The sequence below is a fragment of the Halichoerus grypus genome, chromosome 1 (assembly GCF_964656455.1).
Source record: "Halichoerus grypus chromosome 1, mHalGry1.hap1.1, whole genome shotgun sequence".
Taxonomy (NCBI): domain Eukaryota; kingdom Metazoa; phylum Chordata; class Mammalia; order Carnivora; family Phocidae; genus Halichoerus; species Halichoerus grypus.
Genome location: NC_135712.1, coordinates 26,914,636 through 26,928,067, shown reverse-complemented (window position 1 = coordinate 26,928,067; position 13,432 = coordinate 26,914,636). Strand labels below are relative to the sequence as shown.

At 37.4% G+C, this 13,432-nt stretch overlaps 1 pseudogene; it reads right to left on the bottom strand.

The window, feature by feature from the left end:
• Window positions 1–3,296: 3,296 nt before the first annotated feature.
• LOC144379713 (nuclear ubiquitous casein and cyclin-dependent kinase substrate 1 pseudogene) lies at window positions 3,297–3,991 on the bottom strand (annotated as a pseudogene).
• Between the last annotated feature and the right edge of the window lie 9,441 nt (window positions 3,992–13,432).

Below are 13,432 nucleotides of genomic sequence, written 5' to 3'. Positions count from 1 at the left end.
CTGAAATTTATGAGACAGAATACTGGGGAGGAGAGACATACACAGAGAAAGAAATCAGAAATCTGCAGGGGGTCTCTTTTGGTTCTTTTATGAAATACTAAATTGCATTTGCTCGACGTGTGACATCTTGGGGTCTGAAAGAGATCTGAATGGGAGCTGAATGAAAATTCTAGAGGTTTCCCAGTGCTGAGAATACTAAGCAGCCAGAGTAGATAAACCTCACTGAAAATTAGGGACTTTTATTTCAGACTTCAGAAAGACCAAGTTTTAAGAGTAGGGCTATTCCAGACTTGTCCAAGCCTTGACAGGATCAAGCTGACCTGTGAGCACAGTAATCACTTGCCAAAAACACAACTTAATATTCTTTAAAAGAAGCTACATCATTTGGATTTCAACAACATAACATCCACAGTACCCAGTATAAAAGCAAAAATACCAGACATGTGAATAAACAGAGAAAAATGAAGAACAGACAGTCAATAGACACAGATACAGAGATGACACAGATCATACAATTACGGAGATGAAGACACTGGCAGAGCTATGATAAATATGTTCAAATATGTAAAGGACAAAGTGAACATAATAAATAAACATATGGAAAAATCTTAGTGGAGAAAGGACAACTATAAAAAAAGATGCAACATAAAAGAAGCACAATTCATATAAACACAAAGAAAGCACACTTAGGTACACCATTGTCAAATGGCTAAAACTCAATGATAAATAGAAAAATCTTAAAGGTTGCCAAATAAAAAAGACACACATAATAGGAAAAACTAACAAGAGAAACCACTGACTTTTTAAATAGGAAATTATACATTTCAGAAGACAGTAAAACATTTTAAAATGCTGAAATTTAAAAAAGAGTCAATCTAGAATTCAATATGTTGCACAAAAATTATTTGAAAATAAAGAGAAAATAAAAACAATTGTGTTAAATAAATGTTGGGAGAACTTGTCACCAGCAGACTTAAAATCCAATCAATATTAAAGAAAGTTCTTTTGAAGGAACAGATACCGTATAAAAACTCAAATTTATGTGAGGGAATACAGAATAGGAATGACTAATATATGGTTAATATGAAATACGCTTTTACACTTCCTTAATTTTTAAAAGACCATTGACTTTTTAAAGTAAATAGTAAGAACAATGTATTTTGAAGTTGATAATATATTTAGAAGCAAATGGTATGAAACAATAGCACAAAAATAGAAGCAGGTAAGAAGTATATTGTCAATATGTTTTACATTAAATAAGAGGTGATAGAATATTACTTTGAGGCAGAAGGTGATAAGTTAAAGATTTACCTTATTTTTAAAATAAAGATAAATGAAGGAAGTATGCATAGTTATATAATATAGGAGATAAAGTGTATTTCTAAAGGTAGTAAAATAATCCAACAGAAGGCAATTTATTTAATGAAGCAGCAAACTCCTGATACCCCTGATACCACACAATGGGGAAAAAAGAAAAAACAAATGGCACCATAGAAAACCAATAACAAAATGAAAACTTAAACCCAATCATAATCATAATTATATTATTGGGGGGGATCTGAATGCACATTTATGGCATAAAAGAATTTCAGTTTTCTGTTTTCACAAAGGATAAATCTCAAGTCTTTGTGATTGAGTTTCACATTAACTGGTACTTTATTTGCTTAAAACCTAAACATTGTCAGCTAAGAAGAGATCCACTCTGGTGTATATTTCTTACCATTTAAATTTTAGGTTTTGAGGGGTTTTTTTTGATCCTTGGTAAAATTTTATCCAAAAAACAGAATAGATAAAGATATAGTCAAAAACATGAACCATTAGGGGCACCTGGGTGGCTCAGTCGTTAAGCTTCTGCCTTCGGCTCAGGTCATGATCCGAGGGTCTTGGAGAAGCCTGCTTCTCCCTCTCCCACTCCCCCTGTTTGTGTTCCCTCTTTCGCTGTGTCTCTCTCTGTCAAATAAATAAATTAAAATCTTAAAAAAAAAAAAAAAGTGAACCATTAGAGAATGAAATAGGAAATCAAGAGTGATTTCAGTTTGGGGGCTCCTGGGTGGCTTAGTGGGGTGAGCTTCTGACTCGTGGTTTCAGCTGGGTCATGATTTCAGGGTTGTGAGATCCAGCCCTGATTCGGACTCCTTACTCAGTGGGAGCGGGGGAGGGGGTGTCTACTTGAGATTCTCTCTCTCTCTCTCCCTCTACCCCCCACCCCCACTCACCTGTGTGCTCTCTCTCTCTCAAACAAAAAAATAAATCCATTAAAAAAAGAGAACAACTTAAGTTTTGGTGGCCCTCACCTTTTTTTTTTTTTCTTTTTTTTAAAAGTTCCTTAAAGACTATAGCAGGATAAAAGGATACTGGCTCAGGATCTCTTTGAGATAACAAGTGATGAAATTAAACACACACACACACACACACACACTCAAACAAGGTCAGATAACACCATCCCCTGCCCTTCCCCCAAGGTAAAAAATATGAATACTTTTAGTAACAATTCAGAATTCAACTTTATCTCCTACCTGTCCCATCAGTGAAAGTTTAACATCATGATTTTTTTTAGACATCTACACTGTGTATATAGATACACAAACTTGTATTAGATGACAACTGATTTTTTTTTAGTCCAGGTAGAGAAAGAAGCAATCATTTTTAACTAAAATCCTTCTACGTTTTTGATTACTATTCAACTTGCTACCGTTCAGCAAAAAGCAGATTTCCATACCATTCAACTCAAATCTTATTGCTCTATGACTGTGGTCTACCTTCCATTAAAAATAAAAAGATGAAGCAGTCAATCGAGTGATTACTTTGACATGGCTTTCATTGGGAAGGGGGGTCATGGCAAAGAGAAGACCATAGACAAAAAGGTAATTAAACATACAATGGTTTTCTTAAAAAAAAGAGAGAGAGAGAGAGAGGGAGATGTTATTTTCAAGAAAAGGAAAAAAGCATTGAAAGCCCATGAGTTAAGCCATAGCCAAAATCATGTTCTATCTTAATAAGAAGATTTTCTTTTTTTCCCCCACTTTGTTTTTCTTCTATTTTATAAATAAAATCTCTCTCCAGTTGGTTAAGTGTCCCAATCTTGGTTTCAGCTCAGGTAGTGATCTCAGGGTCGTGAGATGGAGTGGGCTCCACACTCAGCCCATGAGGCTGCTTGAGAATTTCTCTCCCTCTCCCTCTGCTCCTCTTGCATGTGCTCTCTCTCTTTCTCTTTCACAAATAAACAAATATTTAAAAATAAATAAAATAAGTCAAGTAAATCAAATAAAATTTCTCCACAAACCATCATCACTTTTTTAATCCTCCCCAGACCGGGCTTCATCTTCAGACCCTACATCCCCCGATTTCTCAGGTGGAGGGCTTGCAGAGGTGTTCTTTTCTGGGGGGCTTTCTGGTTCCTCCTCTTCTTTGAGAGGAGTCCTTTCCTTTGATGTCTCTGAGGCTGTGGGGTGACCTACTTTTCCCTTTGCTTTTCACAGGGTTTGGCGTCACTGTGGCCTTTAGTCTGGGTTTTGGCATTTTCGTTTCTCTCAGGTTTGGACTTCTTAACTATCTTTTTGTTTTTCTTTTTTGAGCTGCCATAGTCACTGCCCTCATCATCTTCCACTAGGAAATCATCATCGCTGCCAGAATCTTCCTCCTGGAATTGTGCCTCATCCTCCTCTTCTTGTTCTCCACTGCCCACATCTTCCATGAGCATCACTCTGTTTGGAAGCTGCATGCCTTGCTGGAGCACATTCTTATGGGCTTCTTTTTCATCTTCGCTGTCCTCTGCCGACTGAGAATCATCCTTGGTCTTCACATCTGTTGCTTCTGAGTCCTCACTATCTTCCTGTGAATTCTTTCCAGATCACCTCTTATTTTTAGCTTCCCTGGGAGATTGAACTTTCTTAGCTGGAAGGCCTCAATCTCTTCCATAATCTTCTCGGCATCATTAAATTCCTGACACCAAATAATCAATGACCTTTTTATTTGTGACAGGCTGAGACATATTGAGTCAAGAAGCCACAGACCAGGACCGCGCCCCCCAGCCTCCACCCACTCAGCGCATCCCCCTCAACTTCGGCCCATGGGGCTGCTGCTGCTGAACCTCAACCTGCTGGCTTCTCAAACTCCACTACTTCTTGGTTCAGGGCCCCTTAATCAGATGAGCCCCCCCAACAACCCACTCTACACCAGGCTCCCCCATCTCTTCAAAATGGATGAATCAAACTAGCTCTCATAATCATATTAAATGCTAGTGGACTAGACATTCCAATTAATAGATAGATACATCCAATCTACCAGGAACACAGAAAAATGTTCAATCCCCAATATGGCACCATTGGAAGAAGAGACCAAACAACCACTTAGTGTCAATTTCACATTAGGCTCCCATCACCCCGACAGTGGTTCATCATGACTAGAGTTGACATATATTCTGTATATTTTCTGCTTCATAGGACTTCAGCCAGTTCCAATATCCAAGTATTTACAGAGTATTATATCTTCAAACATAAACAGTGCCCAAAACCAAAGGACTGATTTTATAGCGAGAAGTGTGGTAATGGGCACACAACAATGGAACCACTGGACTTAATGCATACACCACCACCAGAAGCTGCCAAACTGACCTTTCAATAGAGTGGCTTATTGAGGTTACAACTGAGGCACAAGTTCTTTTTTTTTTTTTTTAATTTATTCATGAGAGTCAGAGAGAGAGAGAGAGGCAGAGGCAGAGGGAGAAGCAGGCTCCCCGCCTAGCAGGGAGCCCGATGTGGGACTCGATCCCAGGACCCTGGGATCATGACCTGAGCCGAAGGGAGACGCTTAACCATCTGAGCCACCCAGATGCCCCGAGGCACAAGTTCTGATATGTTATTATGTGCAGATGAGTACCACCCTCAAGGATGCAATATACACTCTTAATTGTCAACCAATGTTATGTCTTCAATTAACAGAAATCATGGGTCTAGAAATCAAGATGCAAAAGTGAAAGTGTTTACCTGCTTACCATCACTTTTCTTAACCCATGCTTCTGGTCCTTGCAACACTAACCTCAGTAAAGGTCTTTGGAAATCCTGGCTTTCCAAATGGTTAACTCTTCTAATTGGTGCCAGCAAGGGTATTGAAAGGGTTCTATTCAAAGGCCCCTCCCCAGCCAAGATTACAGATAAAACTTGTAGGTGTCTGTACTTGACCCGAACTCCGTTTTTCTAGGTCATGGTGCCCCACATTCTCAGAAAATAGACCACAACTATAAAAGGTACTCTCCTCTAGCTGGACCACAACTATATCTGGGACAAACCCCTGACAGAGCCCCTTGAAAAACCTGTCACCTCCTGCTCTACCTGGCCAAGAGTCAACCCCCTCCCCCACCCCATGGGTGCAGTGGCAACCCTCCCACATCCTTAAAACCCCTTAAAAGGCCCAGCCTAACAGAAACTCAGAGCTGACATCTCTCTTGATGTATGGTCCCTCTCCTCCTTCAGAGAATGCATTAACTCCGTCCTGCTTGCTGCTCTACTCTTGGTGCTATTCTTTGCCACCCCTGTCACCGGCCACCCTAACAAGTCTCAACAGATTTTATTCTCTAGCTATTGCCTGAGAACTTTGAACTCAAGTGCCCAAAGAAAAGCAGAAACATGGAGGAGTCACAGACCTGAGGGGTAGTGTCCCCGACTATCAAAAGGAGCTAGAACTACTGTTACACAACGGAGGAACACGTTTAGCACTTGGATGGCACACCTCAGCATTTTTTGGTGCCCCATTTGCACAATCTGACCAGTTAATGAGTAAGTGTAGCAGCCACATCCAAAGACCAGGCTCTCAGTACCCTCAGATATTAGGTTCTTCATCATGCCACTAAGTAAACTTTCTAATTGAATTTAGTTTCTAGCCAAAGGTGAGGGGAATCTTGAATGGCTAGTAGAGGATGGAGATGATGAGTATTATCAGTTGTGACCAAGAGACTGGCTTCAGTGAGAGAGGCTATAGTTCATCTCACTAAACTTCCTATGATACATTTGCTCTGGGAAATAAGGCCCATCAGAGTCCTAATGGATCTGCTCCCAGAAATTTTATGAAGTGGATTCAAGTGGCACAAAGGATGAACTATAGTGAATGCAGTCCTGTGCAACCCAGCACGCCAGCCCTTTAGTACTGAAGGAATTATTCTCCTAGCACTGAAAGGAGATAGCTGTCAGATGTGAGCCCTCTCAGCAAATTGCTGTCAGCTAGAGAGAGCAAACTCATCCAAGTCTACATGTCCTCCTAGTACAACCTAAAACCAACAACTGATTGATAAGGGCCTTAAAAGTCTTGTCACTTTGCTCCAGTTCAGAACAACTTTGAAGGTCTATCCCAGACTTTGATATTCCCATCGGACAAACTGGTACCTTTGTTGTAACTGCATTTTAGCCCAACTTCTCCTTCTAATTAATCCCTCTTCCATCGCTTTCACCATAGGTAGGTATTTATCCCAAGAGAATGCTCTGCAATAAACTTTCTGCAAGTTATCTGTCTCAGAGTCGGATCTGTAACTCCTATACACAGAAAAATACAAAAATTTTCAAGAAAAGAAAATAAAGATTATGTAAGTAAGTGAAAATATATTTTAAATTAACAGATTGCAAGGGTCAATATTGCTAAGGTGATCATAGTGTCTTTTGGATCAACGTGATTCCATTAAATTTTTCTTGCAATTTTTTCCATAGAACTTGGGAAAGTGATTCTAAATTATATATGTAAATAATAAGTATCTAGGGGTGCCTGGGTGGCTCAGACGGTTAAGCATCTGACTTCGGCTCAGGTCATGATCTTGGGGATCTGGGATCGAGCCCTGCATCAGGCTCCCTGCTCAGCGGGGAGCCTGCTTCTCCCTCTGCCTCTCTCTCTCTCTCTCTCTCTCTCTCTGTGACTCTCATGAATAAATAAATAAAACATTTAAAATAATAATAATAATAATAATAATAAGTATCTAGATGGTCTAAAACAATCCTGACAAAGATGAGTTTGGAGGATTTATATTGCATGACTTCAAGACTTAGAATAAGGTGCGTTAATCAAGACAATTTAGGTTTGCGTAAGGATGAACAAATAAATTCAATGAAACCAAAGAGACTTAGAAATAGATCTAATACATGCATTCAATTAATTTTCAACAAAGACATTAAATGCAATATAGTGGTGAATAAAAAGTCTTCCTGCCAAAAGATGCTAAAATAGGCAACATTCATAAGGAAAAAAGAGAACATCGATCCCTAACCACTATTTACTACATACAAAAAAAGATTGTTTGAGATGGATTGTAAATCTAAAAATACACACCAAAATCATAAAGCTTATAGAAGAAATTGTTGGAGAATTTCTCCCAACCCCTTTAACTTTCTTAGATAGGACACAAAATGCATGAACCACCAAAAGAAAAAAAAAAAGATAAATTAGATTCCATCAAAATTAAAACAGTTGCTCATCCAAAAACACCTGTTAAAAAAAAGTGAAAAGGTGGGCGCCTGGGTGGGTCAGTTGGTTAAGCGACTGCCTTCGGCTCAGGTCATGATCCTGGAGTCCCAGGATCGAGTCCCGCATCGGGCTCCCTGCTCAGCAGGGAGTCTGCTTCTCCCTCTGACCCTCCTCCCTCTCATGCTCTCTGTCTCTCATTCTCTCTCTCAAATAAATAAATAAAATCTTAAAAAAAAAAAAAAAAAAGTGAAAAGGTGAGCCACAGCCTGGGGAAGATATTCAGAACACTTGTATCTGGCAAAGGAATTGTATCCAGAATATATAAAGATCTCCTGCAATTAATTAACAACAATAAGTGAACTAAAAATTTTTAAATGAGCATAAGACTTGAATAAGGAAGATATACAAAAGGCAAATAAGCACTTTAAAAAGTTCTCTGTATCATTAGTCATCAAGGAAAAGCAAATTCAAAACACAATGAGATATCACTTCGTAAACTAGAATAATTAGAATGTTTGACAACCTGAAATACTGATGTTTTGGAGGAACAAAAATCTCATACATTGCTGGTGGAAAACTGGCTATTTCCTACAAAGTTAAACATAAATCTATCCTTTAATTTAGCAATCCCATTCCTTGGTATTTGCCCAAATAAACTGAAATATATGTCAAACAAAAGATTTCTTTAAAAATATTCATGAGGGGTGCCTGGGTGGCTCAGACAGTTAAGTGTTTGCCTTCAGCTCAGGTCATGATCCTAGGGTCCTGGGATCGAGCCCCGCATCAGGCTCCCTGCTCAGTAGGAAGCCTGCTTCTCCCTCTCCCTCTGCCTGCCACTGCTCCTGCTTGTGCTCTCTCTTTCTGTGTCAAATAAATAAATAAAAATCTTCAAAAAAATATTCATGGGAGCTTTATTCATAATGGCTCAAAGCTAGAAACAATACAGATATTCATCAAAAGTAAAATAGATTTAAAAAATGGTGTATTCATACAATGGAATATTATTTGGTAATAAAAAGAATGATCGAAGAACTTGGATGATTCCAAAAAATATTCCCCATTTACATGAGTTTTTATAAAAGACAAAACTGATGTCATGATAGCTATTAGACAATAGTTGCCTCTGAGGGTTTAATTGACTCAGGAAGGAAAGGAAGAAAGTTGTTGGGGTGTTGAAAATATTCTACCTTGATAGGGGTGTGGGTAGCACAGGCATATGCATTTGTCACATACTCTACACATAAGATGAATCTATTTCCCTGTATAAAAATTATACCTCATAAAAATTTAAAAGGAGGTAGAATTAAATGTCAGGAAGCCACTAAGAGGTAACACATTGGAATATTTCTGGGAAGGTCAAAGCCAAATCATAAGTGGGTTGTTTTTAATGACCACATAATTCAATGTTGTCTTCTTTTCCTCCTTATAAAATGTTTCGTTTCTTCTTGTCAGCCAGCAGATAACTATTTGGTGAACATCCACTATATACGAAGCACTGTAATCTCAGGTCTCCTATGCCTGATAGCTCATGGCGGACAGCTAGCTAGTTAATTAAGTTACATCTTGTTTGAACTTAATATGTTTCCTTTTCTTCATCATTTGTAAGAATATTAAGAAAATTAACATGGAAGAAAAAAATCAACTGTTGAAAAGTGTTCCATCGGTGATAACAACAGTTGGGGAGATATTTTTCATTTGGGAAATTCCTAGCCCTCATGAAATAAGGGAAGTCATATTCTTCAAGTTGAATCCTTTTCAATTCTCAAAGAGTTTAATGAAAGCACAAAAACAAAATAAGACTTGTCGAGAGTTCAGTTTTACTTCACTGTCATGTTGAGTATGCATTGTTGGAAGATTAAGCATCATGGGAAGAACTTGATAAATATGTCGATTTTGAGTCCCTATCTTGAAAATTATTTGAGTAAGACTATGCCACCGGGTTCTTAAAATAAGATTACAAAAAACTAGGTTTGACATAACTACAGAAAAAGTCTGTGAAAAAAAGTCTATATGGAAGATTGTTATAGACTGTGTCCCCACAAATTTCCTATGTTGAAAGCTAACACCCAATGTGCTAGTATTTGGAGGTGGGCCTTTGGAAGGTGATTAGGTCATGAGGGTAGAGTCCTCGTGAATGGAAGTAGTGTCTTTATAAAGGAGACCCCAGAGACATCCCTTGCCCCTTTCCACCACACAGAGACACAGACATTGGAAAGACGTCCATATATAAATCAGGAAGCAGAACCTCACCAGCGAATCTGCTGGTGCCTTGATCTTGCACTTCCCAGCCTCCAGAACAAGGAGAAATAAGTTCCTGTTGTTTATAAGGCACCTAGTATATGGTATTCTGTTATAGCAGCGTGGGTAGATTAAGACAGAGATCATCACAGACAAAAACCATGGCTGTGTGAATGATTTTTCTCTTCCCAGGATTTACACCTCCCTCTTGGTTCTCTTGTCTCTATTTCAGCCTCCAGGGACACCATATTGTCTCCTTGCTGCAAGACCCAGAAATGGACAAAAACTCCTTTCCCATCCTACTCCTTGCTTAACAAAGAAAAGCTAAAATTTGAAAATAACTTTACTGAGAACTAAGGAGAAAGTAAAGGAAAATAAAGAAAATGCAAAATTAGAAAAGGCTCAGCCTAATAAAATACAGATTTCTGATTCAAACATAGTTAAATTGAAGCCACAAGTTAATTGGTCCAATTTACCAACATTCAGGCCAGGGTTTTGCTCACTTCCTCCAACACATTCTGATTAGAGATGCATCTAGGTTTGAAAAAAAAAAAAAAACTCCTTTTAAACTTATAAATTATTACTTATGGAGGTTAAGTCTATTATAAATTTTAATTAGATATTCCTTTTTTGTTGTGTGTTTTTTTTTTTTTTTTTCTAATACAAAGTGAGATAACTGGGGAGGAACAAGGTTAAACAGACAATTTTGGAGCAAAAAAAAAACACAGTAGGGGGACAGGTCAAAGTCTAAGCATTTATCAACACCTTGCGTGTCCATGCTGTAGGCCTGAAGTGCCTTATAAAAAGCAACTAGTCCTTTTCTCACTCAGAGTCTTTCTTTGGTCCCCCGTTTAAAGACTCCCTCTCTTCTCCTGGCTTTTAATTCTCTTTGTATAGCTTCGTCTGAACAGTGACTGAATTGGTCGGTCTGTGACTTGGCTGTAAATTACTCCCCTGTAAGTTTCCTCTCATTTGATTGGCTTCAATCTCTATAGTCTGGCCTCTTCCCTGATCTTGGCCTAGACTCCAGAAGCACTGCACTACAGCTTAGTCTGTGCTGAGGGGCTCCTCCTTGTCTGAAAGTTGACTCAGATGCATGAGGAGATGAAATACAGAACTCTGTATGAGCAAATCGCTATCAGGGCACAGGGTATGAGTAAGGGTTGTGTGGGGGGGATTCAAAAGTTGAAAAAGAATAAAGAAAGGGAAGTGAGAGACTGTTAGAATTTTGTCTGACTCTGGGAATTACATCGGCTTATGACACACATCAAATCATTTTGTTTTCTCTGATGACGTGAATGCCAGAGGTTTCTGACCTTGGGGGTGTTTGAGTTATCTTGGGTTCCCACACACCTCTGCTTTTCCTCTATCACCTTGAAGGGACCTTCTTTCTCCCCTTCCCAGGATTTAATCCTTGGCTTTCTGCTCTTCTCTCTGAGCTCTATTTAAATCATCCTTCCGTGTATACATTTCCAAATTCTGTCCCTATGCTTTCAATTTCTAATGCTGTAGTGTATGTTCAGCACACTTCCTCCCACACTCTATTTTCCTCGAAAACAAATGTCACTTGACCTATGGCTCCCAATAGCTACCTTCCTCCTGCTGATAGAATTATTTGCTGACAAATTTATTGGAAAGACAAGAATTATTTGCTGACAAAATTATTTGAAAGATTTTACATCCAAAGCATATGTTTTCTTTCTGTAGTTTCTTACATCCCGCCATCTGGTTTCTATTCCTGCTTTATCTCCCTCTACACTCTCTCTTAGACCACTTCGCTGCACTAAAAACCAGAAAAGCTGCTTGACTGAAGACCATGAAAATCTTTGAGTAAATTTCCCTTCTTCCTGAGTTGCTTAAACCAAGTGGAGCTGGGATATATTATGAAGAAAAGTAGTACGAATAAAGTGAGGTATGAATTGGAAAAGCTGCCCCCCGCCCAGTCCAAGTTAACATGCCTTCATTGAGGTCTTACCATATCCCAGACACTTTATCTAAATGATAGAGAAGTAAAGGTGAGGGGGGAAAGATCATTGTTGAATTCCTGGATGATAACTGAATTCTTGAAAAGAATTCAAGAAATTATCATGTTCATTTTATCTGGGTGAACTTGAGTTCTAAAACTCCATTTGCAAGGGCCTAGTAGAAATATCTTTGCCACAATCTTAATATCAGCAAAACTAAACTCATGAGCTCCCTTCAATTGTTCCTGAAAATTGCATTTTATGTTTTACAATGCAACTCCTTATCACATTTTTATCTCTTTCTTACATCCCTTCAGGTATAATCAGTCACCAGCCACATTCTCTGAGGTCTGAGTACTACACTGGTAATGCCTCTCCTGGAATTGATTTATTGAGTTGAGTTTTGCTTTTTAAGTCTACACAAGAATAATGTAGCATCATTAATGTCAGAAAACTGAAATTTAAGGTTAAGATCATTAGAAAATACAAAGTGGGATATTTCATGTTGAAAAAGAAATGATCCACCCACGAAAAAGATTTAAAAATTATGAAACTTTCTGAACCTAACAAAAGAGAAAATTAACATTTTGACAATCATCATGGGAACTGTAGCACACTTTTTCCAGAAACTAGCAGATAAAATAAACCAAAATTTACAAGACAAGGGAGAATTTAAGTAACATAAAAAGTAAACACTACTGCATTCAAAAGGCAATACACATTCAGCTGAAATGCACATACAATATCTACCAAAAAATGACCACATATAAAGTCACGAAAGAAGGCCCCAAAAGTAAAAATTAAGAAAATTATTTTATGCATACAAGTTATATTCACTATTAAAGGTAAAAAAAATAGTTAAAATTCAATAACCTTTCAAGTAAAAGAAACAAAAACCAAATAAAAAAATCTCCTGGCAAGCTAGGAAGATAATAGAATTCTCTTACTCTGATAGTGCATATTTATTGGAAGTCCAAGATGCACATCATGCCAGAAACAGCTAATGGAAAACATTATACACTTTCCTACTAAAATTAGGAACAGGATTATAATTTCTGCTACCACTACTACTATCTATCACTATATTACAGGTCTTGCCAATGCAATAAAATGAGAAAAGAAATGAATTGGAAAGATAATTTTTTATATATCATTAATATATAAGAGGGGAAAAACTAATATCTTTATTATAGTTAGAACCAATAAGTGAGTTTAGCAATACAGGAGGATTAAAGTATAATGTATAAATAACAATAGCTTTTCTAAATCCTGCCAATATGAGACAAAAACAATCATGTTCACAGTAATAATAAAAAGTATAAAGTGCTTAAGAATATACTTCATAAAAAAAGATGAGTAAAGTATTCAACTTGTGAGAGCAGAAAAATTTCAGAGTAAATTCTCACAAAACAAAATTTAAAAATATACTAAAATTCATGAAATTAAAAATTCAAACATGACCAACAAAAGTAAAACTGGATTATATGAAAATATTTAAGTTAATAACAAAAATATTAGATAAGACTGATTCAGGGAAAATAAGAAAAGGCTTAAATAAAATACAAAAAATGAAAAAGAAGTATATTTAGAGATAGAATAGAATAGAGATTTAAAAATTGAAAGAAAATATTTTGACTTTTAAAGAGAAAATTATAAAAGTATACAGAATGGCATTACTCCTGAAAAAATAAACTGATATAACATCTTCATTGATGGCAAATCTCAACATAGTTTTTTCTTAACTAATATAAAAAGTCTTTGCAATGTAAATCAATAAAATCAATATC